The sequence below is a fragment of the Meriones unguiculatus genome, chromosome 9 (assembly GCF_030254825.1).
Source record: "Meriones unguiculatus strain TT.TT164.6M chromosome 9, Bangor_MerUng_6.1, whole genome shotgun sequence".
Taxonomy (NCBI): domain Eukaryota; kingdom Metazoa; phylum Chordata; class Mammalia; order Rodentia; family Muridae; genus Meriones; species Meriones unguiculatus.
In genome coordinates this window covers 11,461,914-11,480,472 of record NC_083357.1, presented here as the reverse complement: position 1 = coordinate 11,480,472, position 18,559 = coordinate 11,461,914, and the positions used below count along the sequence as shown (strand labels likewise).

The following is an 18,559-nucleotide window of genomic DNA, read 5'->3' as shown; positions in this document are numbered from 1 at the left end:
TCCTTCCTCTTTTCAAGACAAACTTTCCCCACTGGACTTTGGGTCCTTCTCCTTCCTGACTCCTTCCTGACCTCCTTCCATTTCCTCGTCTCATAGCTTCTTCCTGCTAAATTTAATATTTAGTTTTATTAATACATACTTATGAGGTACAAAATATCACACACATCTGATGTAGATATCTCCATGAATTCCGACATAGGCGTGCACCTGTGACCTGTCACCGCAGCCACGTGAACACATTCATCAGCTCCCAAAACTCCTCTCGTTCTTCTGTGGTTCTTTGTTTTTGCAGGAACACAATGTGAGGTCCGCCCTCTTCACATTTCCAAATGCGGACCAGCATGTCATGCATGTGGGTCTCCAAAACTTGACTCACCTTGCATAATACAAAGTTTATGACTGTAAAAAAAAAAAAAAAGAACAACAATTTCCTCTTTCCCCCTTCTTTGAGCCCATGGTAACCCCCACTTCATTCTCTGCTTTCATGTAGTGGGTTGTTGTAGACACTTCTTATAAATGGAATCATGAAGATTTCATGAATTATTTCACTTAAAATCATACCCTGTAGCTTTATACATGTCACAGCTACAACATACATCTGATTTGCCACTGAGTTATCAGTGGATAAAGTCCTGGGATAATGTATGCCATGGAATCAAGGAAATATGAGTGATGGAGTCAGTTACTAGTGATGGGTGTTCCCAAGGTACGGGGAGGGAATAATCTGACTTGCAAGGGCCAGGTTTTCCCATCTTTGCTATGTAACATACTGAACATGTGGGTGCAGATACTTCATCATGATCCTGATTTCATTTCTTTTGGGAGAATATCTAGAAACAGGATTGCTGGACCATTGCATTTCACACCATTCTAGTGGCTGTACCACTCTGTAGTCCCAACTACAACAGTTCTGCATCCTCTACACACTTAACCTTTTGTCCTCTTTGTAGGTGTCATCCCAGCTGACATCAGGTTGTATCTCTTTGTGGATTTGACAAGAATTTTGCTTATGGCTGTGACAGTGAGCACTTTCTATTACACTTGCTGGTCATCTGCACATCTTTACTGGGAAATGTCTATTCAAGGATTTTGTTCATTTGTAAGAAGGCCGTTTGGATTTTTGCTCTTGAATTGCAGCTTCAAATACATTTTAGATATTAACTTCTTAGAAGATAGATACTTTGCAAGTATTTTCTACATCTTTCTTCCATTGGTGGTTTTCATTTTCAGTGAAGAAATGGTGCAGTCTGTCATAACCCCACTTCCCTACTAGAGTCTTGTGCTTTTGATCTCAGATTCAAAAAGTCATCACCAAGATGTTAATTTTTATATGTTCACTTTGGGTCTAAATCTTCAGTGTGTTTGGAGTTGAGTTTTGTTTATGGTGCAAGAAAAAGGTCCAATCTCATTATTTTCCTGTGTATATTCAGGCTTTTCAGCACTGTCTGTTAAAGAATCCTGTAACTCTCTTCCACAAAATTCATGAAGACAAAATTTTATCTGTGAGGCTGAACAATAAAAATCAGCATTGGCTGATTTTTCGGTGTCTTCCATTTGCCCTTGTCCCTCAAGTAGGTACCATCAGTGGGCCCTCATACCTCTTGAAGGTCACATGTGCAATGGCCCCTTCCTTATTCCCACTCTCCACAGCCTGTTACACCGCAATAGCACATCAGCTTCTTAGCAGTAGTTTGTACACTGTCCCAGCCTCCATTGTGCCTTCCCTCAACCCTATCCACCCTGCCAATCCTTATTGTCAGTGAGTCCCTTAATCAGGATAGAGGAGACACAGAGAGGTTTTTAAACTGAAGGATATCACTCACCTCAGGTAACACATATATTAGTGCTCAAGTGAATTACTCTCCAGCAACACATTTCAGTGTGAACAGAAGTCTCTAGGAAGAATGCTGTCTTAGCCTGGTGTTGCCATAGCAAGTTATAGGGAGTTTTGGTGTTGCCATAGCTTCTTCCTAGGCAGTAAGACTTAGCATGCAGAATGAGCAAATTAGACCCTGAGTTAAATGAAATGGTGGTTTACAACTCTGCAAAACTTTCTACTGGTTTACCTATGAAAGGCCCTCAGTAAAGATATCCTCCATATGGAGGAGAACAAGGTTCACAGGATCTTTGTTTTTTGAGGGGTTGGTTATTATATTGCTGGTGGTTCTGTTTTTGTGATTTGTTTACCTTTTTTTTCCCTTTAGACTCATGGGACTAGTGGTTCTGAAATATAAAAATGCTTTAGGGGAGGCTAAAGCCATCTTTAAGCAGGTGGGTCCTTCAACATCTGGTGGGACCATAACCTATTTCACTGGTGTGCAGCTACCCACAACCTCACATTATGAAGACCATCGTTCTTCCGTGGTAATACGTCCCACCTGTTCCTTCTCTTTGGTCACCCCAGAGACATCAGCTAAGTGACCCCCTCCTCCCACCCCACTCCCACCGGCTTCAATTGAACTAATCAGCTTGTGCTTCTCTGAGTAAAGGCATCAGGCAGTTTCTCACACTTTCTTGAATTTACCTCTCAGGTATTAGGACTGCAGACAGGTAGTTTTTGAAAACACGTGTACTTGAATTTTCTCAGTGAGCTTGAGCATCACACACACACACACAACATCATATTGTCTTCTGCCTATAAGACTTCTCCAAGAAATAAGGGAAAAAAGAGAACATATGAATGGATGGCTGGGTGGATGGGTGGGTGAATGGATGACCTAAAGCCATCACTTTGCCCACAGCTTTTTGATAAATGTCCATCTAAAAAATCTAGGCCATATCTTCCAGGCAGGAAAGAGTCTACATCTCAAAACAAGAGTGGTGTTCATGCATTAAGAGAAAGACCAAGACCATTTACAGCTCACACCAAACATGGAGTTTCTACCTTAGAGAAGAGCCTCTGGAAAAGGCTCTGCTCACTGAGACTAGAAAGTAGCTGTTGGGCACCTTAAGGGTCACAGATAAGAAGTGTGTCACCATACACCTGGGCCTGGAATAGGTGCTTATACAGTCAGAAGGGGACAAGAGGATTCCACATTAAACTCTGTGACAAACTCTTATCTATAGAAAGCCCAGGCACCTCAAACCCAAGGTGACCCTGGAGAGGGAACTGTGGCTTTCTGTCCCAAGCCATGAATAGCACTGGGCTGTACCAGGAGGTGCTATGGGACATGCCTGGTACTTGCTTGAGACTGAGTGAGGCATATGGCTGCAGCAGAATCTAACCCTCATCTTCCAGGCTTTCCCAAGCAGAGCTCTGGGGGCAAAAACACCTCCTGGTTGTTCTCATTCCCCAAATGGCTGTGTTTTATGATGTGTTAAGTTTGGGGGAAAGAGAAAGTTCCTCCAGCTGTGGCGTCCTCCCAGCTGAAGGCATTCCAAGCTTGGAGATTTATGACCTGCTGAGTGCCAACAGCCCACTGGCTCCACCGGAGGACCTGAGTGTACAGTAGATTTCCAGGGCTCTGTACCCAGTCCTGCAGGGACTATAGCTAGGGCTCCTGGGCCAAAGTGTATCTTGTGCATGCTGGTTGAGCTGGTAATCTGCTGTGTCCCATCACCCAGTGATCTGTAGGATGTTGAGATCCCAAGGCCTAAGCAGGGACGCCACAAGTGAAAAGACCCTGCCTTGCCCTTCCTCGGGACCAGGGCCAGGTGGCTGCCTCCAGTGAGCCTTTGCTTGTCAGTATCCCATCCCCTCGCCTATGCATGAGCTTCACCTCTTACCAAGTTTCCTTTCACAAAAGGCAGAAGGCTGTACTGAGAAAGTAGGCTTTGCAGTGGTCCAGCCCGGGCTGCTTGTGGTGGGACTGACGCCAAGCTCTTAAGGAGGGTTTCTTCCATAAGGGTGTACCTTAGCAACAGGCTGTCCTGGAAGGGCATGTACAATTCCTGCCATGTCAGTGGGCACGTGCATGATCCCTGGCACAGGAGTATTCACGTTTGTGATGCCTGATGCATGTGTGTGATACAGGAAGGAATGGATGAGGTAGGATGGCTATGGCAGGAAGATCCTTTAGAGAAGGTTAGAATGACCCAGCTAAGATAAACCTACTAAAATCTGTACACCTAAAGAAACTAATCAAGAGGGAGGACACCTGCTAAAATCTCACTTTCAGACTCCCCTCACCTCAGAGGATGCCTGTTTCTCCTTTAGGTTGGGAAGGGTGAGAAAAAGGACCCTGATGCAAACTGAGGCTTCTGGTCCTTCTCTCTGTGGAAGGAAGTCATGTATACAGCATAACGGATAAACAGAAAGTGCATATGGAAAGTGCCAGCCCATGCTCCTCCTGCAGAAGTCAGTTGTTTCACCATTTCCAACTCCACATAGCAAAAGACCCACATAGCAAAGGACACTTTGATTGTTATACACACCACACACCAATAGCCATGTCCCTTATTCACCTGTTCTTAAGAGTCAGCCTGACCCCATTGGGCGAGATTGCACTCTGAGCTCCAGGGGGTGGGGGATATAAATCAGCATCCAGTTCTGGCAATGGTAACTGAGCAACCCAGGCCTCAAGTTCTCCAAAGGCCACAAACATCCACTGAGGTTTGCCATGCTCTCCTGGGAGGTGCTGGCTGACAAGGGCTGCTGAGAATGCTAGAAACCATTTCTTCTTTGCAGGAAGCACAAAATCCTTACACCCCAGGACACCAGTACTGCTCTCCCCAACAGGTCACGCAGGGAACAGGCTCGTATTTTATTAGCCTGAGCTCACTCTGCTGCCCATTCTCATTAACACTTATTTATCCAGTTACATACAAGTCAAATGTGTCTGGGGTGCAGAAAATACGCTAGGTGGCAAAAATACAGAATACTCCAGAGTTGGAAATATTTTTGACCTAAGAATTAAGCTTCTTATTAACTCAATGATCAGCTTGTAGAATCGCTGTCTGTTGCTGTGGGGGTGGTTGTAGGACTACCTGAGTGACTAGACAATACAGGCTCTGGTGGTTGTTTTGCCTGCTCTGAGCCCTGGTGGGTGCTGGTCTCTGTCTATTCATATGAATTATAGAAGCCCCTTGACTTACAGTGGAGTCACTTCTCAGAGTAAGTTATACTGTCAGTCTCAAATCATTGAATAACTCAACCTCTGAGCACCACAGCTTAGCCTAGCCCACCTGAAATATGGTACATAAGCCTAGAGTTGAAAAAGATCATCCCACATAAAGCCCATTTTATAATGACACATTGAGTGTCTCATATAATTTATTGAGATTTATAATAAACGTGACAAAGAGAAGGGTTTTCTGGGTACTTTCATACCACCATAAAGTTGGGAATTGGGACATCCAGGAAGGCTCTGTAAGGGCCAAGGCAAGAGCACAGTGAGAGCAAGTCAGGCAACAGTCAAGGCCTCCTTACCCCAGCAGCGGTGTTAAGAGGCCCACGCTGAGACTTAGAGAAAAGTTTGTTTGGGTTCACAGTTCCCGAAGATTTCATAATGGCAGGGAAAGCATGCAGCAGGAGCAGGAACCTGGGTGATTATATTTTATTTGTACACAGAAAGCAGAGAGGGGAAGCGGGGTGAGTGCATAAACTCAAAAAACCCACCTCCCTACGAATACTTCCTCCAGCAAGGCTCCACTTGCTCCAAAAGCAGTTGCTCACACTGATGTGTCCATGGAGAACATTTCTTTATTCACTACCACACCCAGACGTAAGTTTAATCTTTTGGGGAATATTCTTTGAATTATTATTCATAATTACTGCTGAGTCACTTTAGTTATGCCTCGAAGATTTGTTATATGTGCCCATGTCCCGCTCACTGGCCTTTACATCTGTCCTGCTCACGTCTCTTCCTCACCTGCCCTTCTCACCTGTTAATGTCTCATAAGGTGTCAGTTACTAGGTTTGTTTAGTTTTTGTTTGCTTGTTTGTTTCAAGTATTTTCTTGATGTGTCAACTGATTTTTAGTTTTTCTGTTTTTGCTACTTTTGGGTGGTTTTTGTGACACTTCTAATGTCTAAAAATGAACTTGGAAATGGGCTATAGGTTGATCTGCTTTTTTAAAAAAATTTTTTCCCAACATAATATTTTTATTAATTATTTGGCAATTTCATACAACACACCCCATCACACTTGTCTCCCATTGTTCTCAGGTCCATTCTCCCATCTTTGCATCTTCCTCCCAAACAAACAAACCAGAACCAACCAACCACACAAACAAATAAACAAAAACAAGAAAACACCAAGTCCAATTTGTGTTGCCCATATATGTATTGAAGCATGGTCGAGCTCCAATGGGGCCAGCATCTTAGAGAAAACTGAATCCTTCCCTACCTGCACTCCTGCCAGAAGCCATCAACTGTGAAGAGCTACACTTCTTCATATGTATCACAGTTTTTGAGGACTCTTTAAAATGACTGTCTGGACTGTTTCCTTTGTGTGGGGTGGGGAAGTTGTCACAGAAGCCTTCAATGTCTCTTCAGTGTCATAATTCTGAGCTCTGAGTACACAGTCATTGATACCACTGTAGCTTCCTTTCTCAAGCATCCTGCAGCAGCATAGATCATGGACTTCCACATGGCTTCTGGCTTCAGTGCAGTTCATGGTCATCCACATTGTTTCTGTCGGCATCACAGATAACCATTATCAACATGGTTTCTGCTGGAAGCAGGGACCGCTGACATCAGCATGCTCTCTGGGAGAACAGCATGGAAGTCTTCCGTGGGGACTTAATCCAGAAAAATGAACTACTCTTCATCTCCAGATCTTGTTCTTGCTCAGTCGGGGTGATCATGCTGGGCAGCATGTTTGAGGGTTGGACTTGTGCAGGCTGCTGTACACTACCCCGCCCTTGGCACTAGCAGCCCCAAGGGCACACTGGGCATGACTGTAATGCGTGTTCTCTCCATATCCCCGCCCCCACCAACGCAGAACCAGGAGAGAGACCAGCATCAGCATCAGCAGCCCTACTCAGCAAAGACGTGCTGCCTTGTCCATGAACATGTCTCCAATTCTCTTTTTCTCTCCTGCAAGCACTGCTCCGTTCCACCATCTTTTTTTTTTTTTTTTTTTCCAATTCCATGAAACCACTTTTACAAAGCATCTTCTAGGGCTGAAGAGATGGCTCAGAGGTTAAGAGCACTGGCTGTTCTTCCAACATAAGACCTGCCTATTTTTAGTTGTTCTGGAGATACTGTGTTCTCTGCAGGCTCATTCCCTGCCTCTGCATCTGCCCAAGAAGCCTCCGTGGGTCTCTCTTGCTCCTTGGAAGTGGCCCTTCAGGTCCTTAGGTGCTGGCAGCCACAACCACATTATTTGTAATAGACAAAATTCCAAGTCATGTTCTTTGCCTCTGCCACCAGGCGTCGACTCTGCTTGGGTTCCATTTGGTGCAGCTCCTCTGTGGAGGCTGTAGGGGTGACAGCCAGGGCAGGCAAGATTTTTGTTTTTAATTATGTGTACATGTGGGGTTTTGTGTGGGAGTATATGCATATAACTTTGGGTACCAGAACAGGGCATCAGATCCCTTGGGACTGGAGTTACAGACAGGTGTGAGTAACCATGTGGGTCCAAGGAAGGGAAACCCAGATCTGGAAGAGCAGCAAGTGCTTTTAATCACTGAATCACTTTTTCAGCAACCTTTACATCTGATTTTGAGTGTGGTTTTCTGTGCTTTCACTGTCCACACAGGGATAATAGAATTTCCTTAATCTTTTGGTTTTCTTGGCCTTTCTTACAGGGATTTAATTAAAACAGGGGTTTTGTTTGTTTGTTTGATTGGTTGGGAATGGGGGGGGGATTTTGGTGGCTTTTTATGTGCCTCTTATAACTTCAATGAACTCACTGTCTGAGCTTTTTTAACTCTGTTCTTCTTTCTTCTATTTGGATTTCTTCACCCTTTTCTCCCTGTTCTGCTCAGATTTGTTCTAGGATTCATCCTCAGCGTGGGACTCTGTTAAAGGAACTATATGTCACCAATCCCTCAATTCTTGTTAATCTTAATCTTAAGTACTTTATACACTTGATAAAATACCTTATAAAACATTGTTTTATATTTTATAGACATTAAATGTCTTCCACCTTTGATCAATACACCTCCAGTTTCAGTCACTACCTTCAGATGAGACTCCCACATGAGTATCTGCAAGTCATCAGTATATAATTAAGAGTGATCCTTCAACTTGATGAGCTGGGGTAGGTTGGGGGTGCTCCCCTTTTCTGAGGAATACGAGAAGGGAGGAGAGGAGGGAAGGGGATATGATCAGAATGTAAAGTGAATCAATTAATAGTTTGTTTATCTAATTAATTAATTTAAAAAGAGATCATTCAGCATAGAGACTGGAGAACACAGATGAAAAAAATAAGGTGGGGACAGACACCATTGCGTAGCAATTTCCTCTAAACTGAAACATTTTACTGGAGAGATGCTCCTTATTACTCAGAAAGTAAACAACACACAAGTCTCAGGAAGTCCCTGAAACTTATCAGGTTCACAGGGTCCCTCCCTCCACAAGGTTATATAAGAAGTAAGAACTACTGAGGAAAGGAGACTCTCTGACTTGTCAAGGTGCCTGCAAGTCATTGAGAGCTCCAGAGTACTTTAATGAGTTTCACCCACACTAAGGTGGGATTTTGATAATGTGTCTGTTTTTGATTAGATTGTACTCCAAAATAATTCCTAATTCATACTTCTGAAAATAACCCAAATAAACTCATTGGTTCACCAGATTATACTTCAACAGTACCATTACTTTGATGTGCTACCAGTTGCCCACCTATAGAAAGTAAATGTCTGTAAATGTTACCCAAGGAGCAGTATCACAAAGTACATTTTATGAGTAGACAAGTGGCTATTCAGCCAGGCCACCAAAGATGGTAGAATAAGCTGGAGCTCCCATCTTATATTCTTTAGAATAGTTTTTAAGACAGCTAATATGGAGTGTCACAGCAGAGCTGAAACCAAATATAGCACTTTCTCAGTTGACTGTGTCATCATATATTATCATATCTCACATTTCATTTCCATTTAGTTTGAAATACTCTTTAACTTCTCTTATACTTTTCCTTTTGACTTTTTTTTTTAGAAATACACAAATAGGGGAGTCCAAGATGGCAGTGAAAAGAACACTGTATCTGAGAGACACAGGATCCAAAACTCCAAAATTGGTGTGTGTGGGGAGGGCGCCAGCTGAAGCCAGAACACTGACATTGAGGCTTCCTGGGGGAGAGGGCAGAACTCGTGCACAGGGCCAGTTTGGATCCAGGTCACCCATGGATCTCTTTGGGGCCTGAGAATGGCAAATAATCAACCCCCCTGCGTTTCCACTTGCCCCAAGCACAGGCCTCCCTGCTTGGCTGAGCAGCAGTGGTTGCCCCAAACACGGGCCTCCCTGCTCGGTGATTGAGATGGCAGAGGCTGCAGTAGTACAGGCCTACCAGGTGTGTGGCTGTGGCAGCAGCAGCTGCCCCAAGCAGGATCCTCTGTGCTCAGGGCCTGAGACAGTAGAGGCAGCTGCCCCAAGTACAGATCTTCTACACTTTCAATTGCCCCTGCAGGCCCAAATCTGATAATAGAGAACAGGGGTTTGGAACCCCTGTGCTTTCCAATTAGGCCTGCAAGCGAGTGAGTGCACCTTCAAGTGAGTGCCTACAGAGCCCCAGATCCAGGGTCCCTCTAAGGTAGCAGCCAGATATTAGATACATCCCACTCCCACCCACACCCCTTCCATGGACAACATAGGAATCCTTGGGACAGTGTTCAATGCTCTGAAGCCCCTATTCTGTGGGTCTACCAGTGGAGTACACAGAAACAACTCCTGGATGGTACAACACAGACAGATCTGAATAACTGAAGGACAATATGACAGGCCTGTGAGCCACTGAGGCATTCGCCTCAGTGCATTCGCATTGCACCTGTGAACAGAGCCAGCACCCCCACCTGTGCTATGCTCCACCCTTCCAAGCATCTACTTGCTCTTGCACCCTCTCCTTCAAGGCACACTTCCATGCACGCTCCCACGCTTGTGCACATCAGCCTGCAACCTTCCTCCCTTAGCTGCAGCTGAAACACCAATATCCACTATAGAACCAGTGGTCCTCTCTCACATTCTTGAAGAATAATTGGAACACAAGAGACAGGAGGACCCAGTCTGAAGTACAGGCTCCAGGAACAAAGAGTGAAGGTTACTGATAAGCAGAAGGCTAGAGGCCAACAGGAAAATGATCTCAAATCTATGCTTATCCAGGTATTAGGAGTGCATAAAGAGAAAACAAAGTTCTCAAAGAAATACAAGCAAATACAACCAAACAGAGGCACAAGTAGAGGCACAATTAGTGGCATAAAGAGAGGAAACAAACAAACAAACAAACAAAAAAAAAACACAGAGGCCATAGTGGAAAGACAGGAACCCACATTCAAACAGATGAAGAAAATGGTGCAAGACATGAAAACAGAATTAGAATCAATGAAGAAAACACAAACAGAGAAAACCCTGGAGCCAGAGAACTTAGAAAAAAGATCAGGAACCACAAAGATAAGCATCACCAACATAATACAAGAGATGGAACAATCTCAGGGCCTGAAGATACAGGTGCAGAAATTGATACGTCTCTCAAAAACAAAAACAAAAACAAAAAACAACAACAAAAAAATAAAAACAAAAGAACAGAGTAAAATCAGAAAAGTTCCAAAAACAAAACATCTGAGAAATCAAGGATGCCATGAAAAGACAAAATCTAAGAATAATAGAAATAGATGAAAACAAAGATTTCAGCCCCAAGGTCCAGAAATTGTTTTCAAGAAAATCATAAAAGGAAATTTTCCCAACTTAAAGAAAGAGATGTCCATAAACATACAAGAGGCCTACAGAACACCAAATAGACTAGACTAGAAAAGAAACTCCTCACTTCACATAATAGTCAAAACACTAAATCTATAGAACAAAGAAAAAATATTAAAAGCAGCAAGGGAAAAAGACCAAGTAACATATAAAGGTGGACCTATAAAAATCACACCAGACTTCTCAAGAGAAACTATGAAAGCCTTAAGGGCCGGGGCAGATGTCATGCAGACTTTAAGAGACCACAGATGCCAACCCAGACTAATATACCCAGCAAAGCTTTCAATCAATATAGATGGAGAAAACAAAATATTCCATGACAAAATTAAACTGAAATAATATCTACACAGAAAGCCAGTCCTACAGAAGATATTTGAAGGAAAATTCCAATCCAATGAAATGAAATACACCCAAAAAAACACAGGATATAGATAACTTCACAACAAAAAAATTAAGAGAAAACAAGCATTGAAACCCAGTAACAGCACCAACTCCACAATAAGAGGAACTAACATTCATTGGTCACTATTATCTATCAACATCAATGGATTCAACTCTCCAATAAAAAGACACAAACTAACAGAATTGCTGCTGAAACAGGATCCAACATTCTGCTGTACCCAAGAAACACATCTCTGCAACAAAGATAAACACTACCTCAGAGTAAAGGGCTGGACATTTTTTTGCAAGCAAATGGACCCAGAAAAAAAGCTAAGCCTAATATCTAATAAAATAGACTTTTAACAAAAATTAACCAAAAAAGATGAGGAGGGGCACTTCATTCTCATCAAAGGAAAAATCCAACAGGAGGACATCACAATCCTGAACATCTCTGCCCCAAATATAAGAGCACCTGCATTTGTAAATGAAACATTATTAAGCTTAAATCACACATTGATCCCAACACCTTAACAGTTGGAGACTTCAACAATCTACTCTCAAGGGACAGATAATAATACTTCCAGAGGTCCTAAATCAAATGGACCTAATAGACGTCTATAGAACTTTTCAGCCAAACTCAAAGGAGTACACATTCTTTTCAGCACCTCATGGAACCTTCTCAAAAACTGACGATATACTCAGGCACAAAGCAAGCCTCAACAGATATAAGAATATCGAAATATAATCCCTTGCATCCTATTAGACCACCATGGCCTGAAACCAGACCTCAACAACAACAGAAATAACACAAATCCTACATACACATGGAACCTAAACAACTCTACTCAATGACAGCTTGTTCAGGGAAGAAATGAAAAAGAAATCAGAAACTTCCTAAAATTCAATGACACTGAAGGCACAACTTACCCAAACTTATGGGACACAATGAAAGCAGTGCTAAGAGGAAAGCTCATAGCACTAAGTGCCTCCACAAAGAAGTTTGAGACATCTCATACAAGCAACTTAATGGCATACCTAAAAGCCCTAGGGAAAAAACAAACAAACTAACTAACAAACAGCAGACATGCCCAGGAGGAGTAGATGATTAGAAAAAAATCGGACTCAGAACTGAAATCAATGAATTAGAAACAAAGAAAACAATTCAATTAATCAATGAAACCAAGAGCAGTTTCTTTGAGAAAATCAACAAGATAGACAAACCCTTAGCCAAACTAACTAAAAGGCAGAGAGAAACTATCCAAATCAGCAACATCAGAAAAGAAAAGGGGGAAATAATGACAGACAATGAGGAAATCCAAACAATCATTAGGTTTCACTGCAAAAGCCAATATGCCACAAAATTTGAAAATCTTAATGAAATGGACTTTTATTTATTTATTTATTTATTTATTTATTTATTTATTTTTACTAATTATAATTTGTTTACTTTGTATCCCGACTGTAGCTCCCTTCCTCTTCCCCTCCAAATCCCACCCTCCTTCCCCCTTCTTCACCCATGTCCCACCCCAAGTCTTCTGATAAGGAAGGTCCCCCTCTCCTTCCTTCTGATCTTAGTCTATCAGATCTCATCAGGAGTGCCTGCATTTTCTTCCTCTGTGGCCTGGTAAGGCTGCTGTACTCTCAGGAGGAGGTGATCAAAGAGCAGGCCAATCAGTTCCTGTCAGAGACAGTCCCTGTTCCTGAAATGAACTTTTTTATTACTAGATTCCATTTAACAAAATTAAATCAAGATCAGGTAAACAGTCCTATGTGCCCCAAGGAAATTGAAGCAGTCATCAAAATCTCCTTAAGGCTCAGGGCCAGATGGTTTCAGTGCAGAAGTCTACCAGACCTCCAAAGATGAGCTAACTACAATTCTTTTCAAACTATTCTACAAAATAGAAATAAAAGTAATATTACCAAACTCATTCTATGAGGCCACAGTCACCTTGATACCTAAACAAAAGACCCAACAAAAATAAAAAGAGAACGTCAGACATATTTATCTTATGAACATTGATTTTAAAATACCCAATAAAATACTTGCAAACTGAATCCAAGAACACATAACCACTATGACCAAGTAAGCTTCATCCCAGGCTTGCAGGGGTGGTTCAATATACAGAAATCCATCAATGTAATCTACCACATAAGCAAACTGAAGGAGAAAAACCACATGATCATCAACTTAGATGCTGAAAAAGTATTTGACAAAATCTAACACCCATTCATGTTTAAAATCTTGGAGAGATCAGGGATACAAGGCACATACCTAAACATAGTAAAGACAATATACAGCAAGCCTATAGCAAGCATCAAACTAAATGAAGAGAATTTTAAATCAATCCCACTGAAATCAGGGATAAGGCAACACTGCCTACTCTCTTTACATTTCTTCAACATAGTACTTGAAGTCCTGGCTAGAGCAATAAGACAACTAAAGGAGATCAAGGGGATAAAAATCAGAAAGGAAGAAGTCACAGTATCACTATTCACAGATGATAATATAGTATATACGAATGACCCCAAAAATTCAACCAGAGAATTCCTTCAGCTAATAAACACCTTAAGCAAAGTTGCTGGATACAAAATTAACTTAAAAAAATCAGTAGCCCTCCAGTATACGAAAGATAAAAGGGCTGAGAAAGAAATCAGGGACACTACACCCTTCACAATAGCCAGTAGTAACATAAAGCATCTTGGTATGACTCTAACCAAGCAAGTGAAAGACCTGTTTGAAAAAAACTTCAAGTCTCTGAAGAAAGAAATTGAAGAAGATATCAGAAGATGGAAAGATCTCCCATGCTCATGGAAGGCTAGGAATAACATAGTGAAAATGGCCATCCTGCCAAAAGCAATCTACAGATTCAATGCAATTCCCATCAAAATACCAACACAATTCTTGACAGAGCTTGAAAGAAAAATTCTCAACTTCATATAGAGAAACAAAAAACCCAGAATTTCCAAAACATACTGTAAAACAACAGATCATCTGGAGGCATCTCCATCCCTAATCTCAAGCTGTAGTACAGAGCAATAGTAATAAAAACGGCATGGTACTGGCATAGAAACAGACTGGTGGATCAATGGAATCCAATAGAAGACTCAGAAATAAACCCACACACCTACGGATACTTGATTTTTGGCAGAGAAGCCAAAACCATACAATGTGAAAAAGGCAGCATCTTCAACAAATGGTGCTGGTCTGACTGGATGTCTACATGTAGAAAAATGCAAATAGATCTATATTTATTACCCTAAACAAAACTAAAGTCCAAGTAGATCAAAGACCTCAACATAAAACCAGATACACTAAACCAGTTAGAAGAAAAAGTGGGGAAGAGCTGTAAGCTCATTAGCACAGGAGACAACTTCCAAAACAGAACACCAACAGCATGGTCTCTAAGATCAACAAGCAATAAGTGGGACCTCATGAAACTGAAAAGTTTCTGTAAAGCAAAGGACACTGTCGTTAGAACAAAATGACAGCCTACAGACTGGGAAAGGATCTTCACCACCCCTATATCTGACAGAGGGCTCATATCCAGAATATTTAAGAACTCAAGAAGTTAAACAGCAACAAATCAATTAATCCAATTAAAAAATGGGGTACAGAGCTAAACAGAATTCTCAATTGAGGAATACTAAGTGGCATAGAAACACTTAAAGAAATGCTCAACATCCTTAGTCATCAGGGAAATACTAATCAAATTGACCCAGAGATTTTACCTTACACCCATCAGAATGGCTAAGATAAAAAACTCAAGTGAAAACACATGCGGGAGAGGATGTGGAGAAAGAAGAACCCTCCTCCATTGCTGGTGGGAATGTGAACTTGTACAACCCCTTTAGAAATGAATCTGGTGCTTTCTCAGACAATGAGGAACAGTGCTACCTCAAGATCCAGCTATACCATTCCTAAGCATATATCCAAAATATGCTCAACAATACAAGGACACTTGCTGAGCCATGTTCGTAGCAGTTCATTAGTAATAGTCAGAATCTGTGAACAACCCAGATTTCCCTCAACGGAGGAATGGACGCAGAATTTGTAGTACATTTACACAATGGAATACTACTAAGCAATTAAAAACAAGGAAATCATGAAATTTGCAGGCAAATAGTGGGAACTAGAAAAGATCATCCTGTGTGAGGTATCCCAGAAGCAGAAAGACACACATGGTATATACCACTTATACATGGATATTAGACATATAATATTGGATAAATATTCTAAAATCTGTACACCTAAAGAAGCTAAGCAAGGACATCCCTGGGTAAGATGACCAATCCTCACTCAGAAAGGCAAACAGGATGGACATCAGAAGAGGGAGAAAACAGGGAACAGGACAGGAGCCTATTACAGAGGGACTCTGAAAGACTCTACCCAGCAGGGCATCAAAACACATGCTGAGACTTATAGCCTAACTTTGGGCACAGTGCAGGGAATTTTAAGAAAGGGGAGATAAAAAGACCTGGAGAGGACAGGAGCTCCACAAAGAGAGCAACAGTACCAAAAATCTGGTCCCAGGGTTCTTTTCTGAGACTGATACTCCAACCAAGGACCATTCATGGAGATAACCTAGAACCCCTGCACAGATGCAGCCCATGGCAGCTCAGTGTGCAAGTGGATTTCCTAGTAATGGGAAAAGGGGCTATCTCTGACATCAACTCAGTGGCTGGCTCTTTGATTAACTCCTGCTGAGGGGGGGATCAGCCTTACCAGGCCACAAAGGAAGACAATGCAGCCAGTACTAATGAAACCTAACAGGCTGGGGTCTGATGGAAGGGGAGGAGGACCACCACCAATAGTGGACTGGAGGAGGGGCCTGGGAAGAGAAGAGGATGGGTGGGTGTGATTGGGAGGGGACAAGAAAGAAGGCTACAGCTGGGATACAAAGTGAATAATTTTAATTAAAAAAATATTAATGAAAAAAGAAATACACAGATATATATTGGGCTGGTGAGATGGTTTAATAGGTAAATTTGTTTTAGTTTTAGTTTTGTTTTGTTTGTTTGTTTGTTTTAATGCCAAGCCTCATAACCTAAGCTTGATCTCTGGGCTACACATAGTGAAAGAAGAGAACCTACTTTCTTTACAAGTTATCCTCTGACCTCCACATTCATATGGTGACACATGTACCCTCCCTTCACAAAAGTAAATGTAATATATATATATATATATATATATATATATATATATCCTGAATATTTTGAAAACTATGATTTTTAGTTAATCCATAAACATATTTTATATATTAATATTATAATTCTTTTAAATTTTACTGAGACATGAAATTTAGCCTTTCTTATAGAATATCCCACACACTTAAAAAATAGTGTATTCTATCATAATTTGGCATATTGTTCTATAAACATCATGTGGATCTGGTTGACTATCCAGATCTCAGCACTATCTCCCAATTTTTTCTACTTATCCTAACAATTATGAAGATGAACATAATCAAATATTTTTCTATCTTTTCACTATCATCAGATATGTCAATATTTGTTTTGTTAAGCACTGGACTTTAAATACTAAGTTTTACATATATGAATTTTTTTAACAAATACAAACCTGGGGTAATGAGGTGGCTCAGAGTTTTCAGGTACGTGCTGCCAAGGCTGATGACCTAAGTTCAATCCGTGTGATCCATATAGTTGAAAGAGAAAACTGACTTCTGGGAGCTGTTCTCTGACCCCACCATATGAACTCTGTGGCATGTATTCATCCAAGCACATGCATACTTACTCATACACACAAAATAAATAACAGCTTAAAGGTGTTAATGTATTATAACTGACAACTCTATTGTGTCCTACCGATCCAGATCTCTGAACCCTCATTGCTGCTTCTTTTTCTTCTTCTTCCTCTTCTCCTCCTTCTCTTCCTTCTCCTCCTTCTTCTTCCTAGTGCTATGGATCAAACTTAGGGCCTCATGCATGATAGGTAAATGCTCTCCTACTGAGCAACATTCCTGCCCTGCCCAGAATCATAGTGTTAAAACTTTGACTTTTCCACCATAATTTGATTACTCTTCTTTCATCTCAATTAACTTCTTTTTTTTAAATTATCTTGGCTCTTTAATTAATTTATTGTTTATCTAGAACCTGATCATTATCTACTAAATTCCTTTTAAGTTTAATCTTAAATTGAAAGAAGGTCTCACTCTGTATCCCTGGCTAGCCTGGAACTTACTATGTGTATCAGGCTGGCCTTGAGCTCAGACACATTTGCCTGCCTTTGTCTCCTGAGTGCTGTAATTAAAGCAGGCGCCACCATGCCTATGTCTGATTTTATACAACTTTTTTGTTTCAAGTTTAATATTTCTCTGTTGCTGATATAAAGGGTTTGGCAAAACTTCTCTTTAAATGGACCAGGCAGTAAATACTTTAGATGGCATGAACCTGATGATTCCTGATAATATGAAAAACCTAGATATTTCTATTACAGCACAAAAGCAGCTGTAGATAATAATTTGTAAACAAATAAGCCTACAATGTTACAAATAAAGGCAGGCAATAGTTGGTGTGCTATCTACAGATAGCTGAATAGCTGTAAAGAAAGAAAATTTTACAAGGGTATCTTGAATTCTGACTTATAAGACATTTTCTAATATTATTTTTAGTAAACTATTATTTTTATGAAGGCAAACAAATACTTTTTCTAACTTTCCAGTACTATAGCAATGCTTTTACTTTTTATTTTACCCTCTCATCAGCTAACTCCTCAGTGAAAGTACCGATGGCTTTGTTAACAGGCTCTACTTTTCCACCCTCAAGTAAGATGTGATTTCCTAAAAAAGCATTCCTTATCATTCTCAACTTTCAGCAATCACAGCTGTATTGGACAGCTTTTACAATACTTCAAATTCAGACTGTTTCATATTGAAGTCATTGCTCCTACTTTTTGATCATCTCTATAGACTAACTAAATGCTCTGAGCTATCCCTCTGTTCCACTGAGTCCACTGACTAGTTTGCCGAATGGATACATTCCAACTCTTCTTCATTTATTCAAATTCAAAACAACACAGAACAGGAGCTCTATAAGGACCAAAAATATCTGGACACAGGGGTTCTTTATGAGACTGTACCTCCAACCAAGGACCATGTATGGATATAACCTAGAACCCCTGCTCGGATGTAGGCCATGGTAGGTCGGTATCCAAGTGGGTACCCTAGTAATGGGAACAGGGACTATTTCTGACATGAACTCAATGGCTGGCTCTTTGACCTTTCCCCCAACCCCCCAAGGGAGGAGCAGCCCTGCTAGGCCACAAAGGAAGACTTTGCAGCCAGGTCTGAAGATACCTGATAAGCTAGGGTCAGATGAAAGGGAAGGAGGTTCTCCCCTATCAGTGGACTTGGAAAGGGGCAGGGAGAAG

General features: G+C 41.3%; 1 protein-coding gene across 3 annotated transcripts in view; it reads right to left on the bottom strand.

Annotated features, from left to right (window-relative positions):
• Ptpn20 (protein tyrosine phosphatase non-receptor type 20) overlaps nt 1-18,559 on the bottom strand; it is a 123,135-nt gene that overhangs the window by 17,553 nt on the left and 87,023 nt on the right. The gene's annotated exons all lie outside the window — the stretch shown is intronic.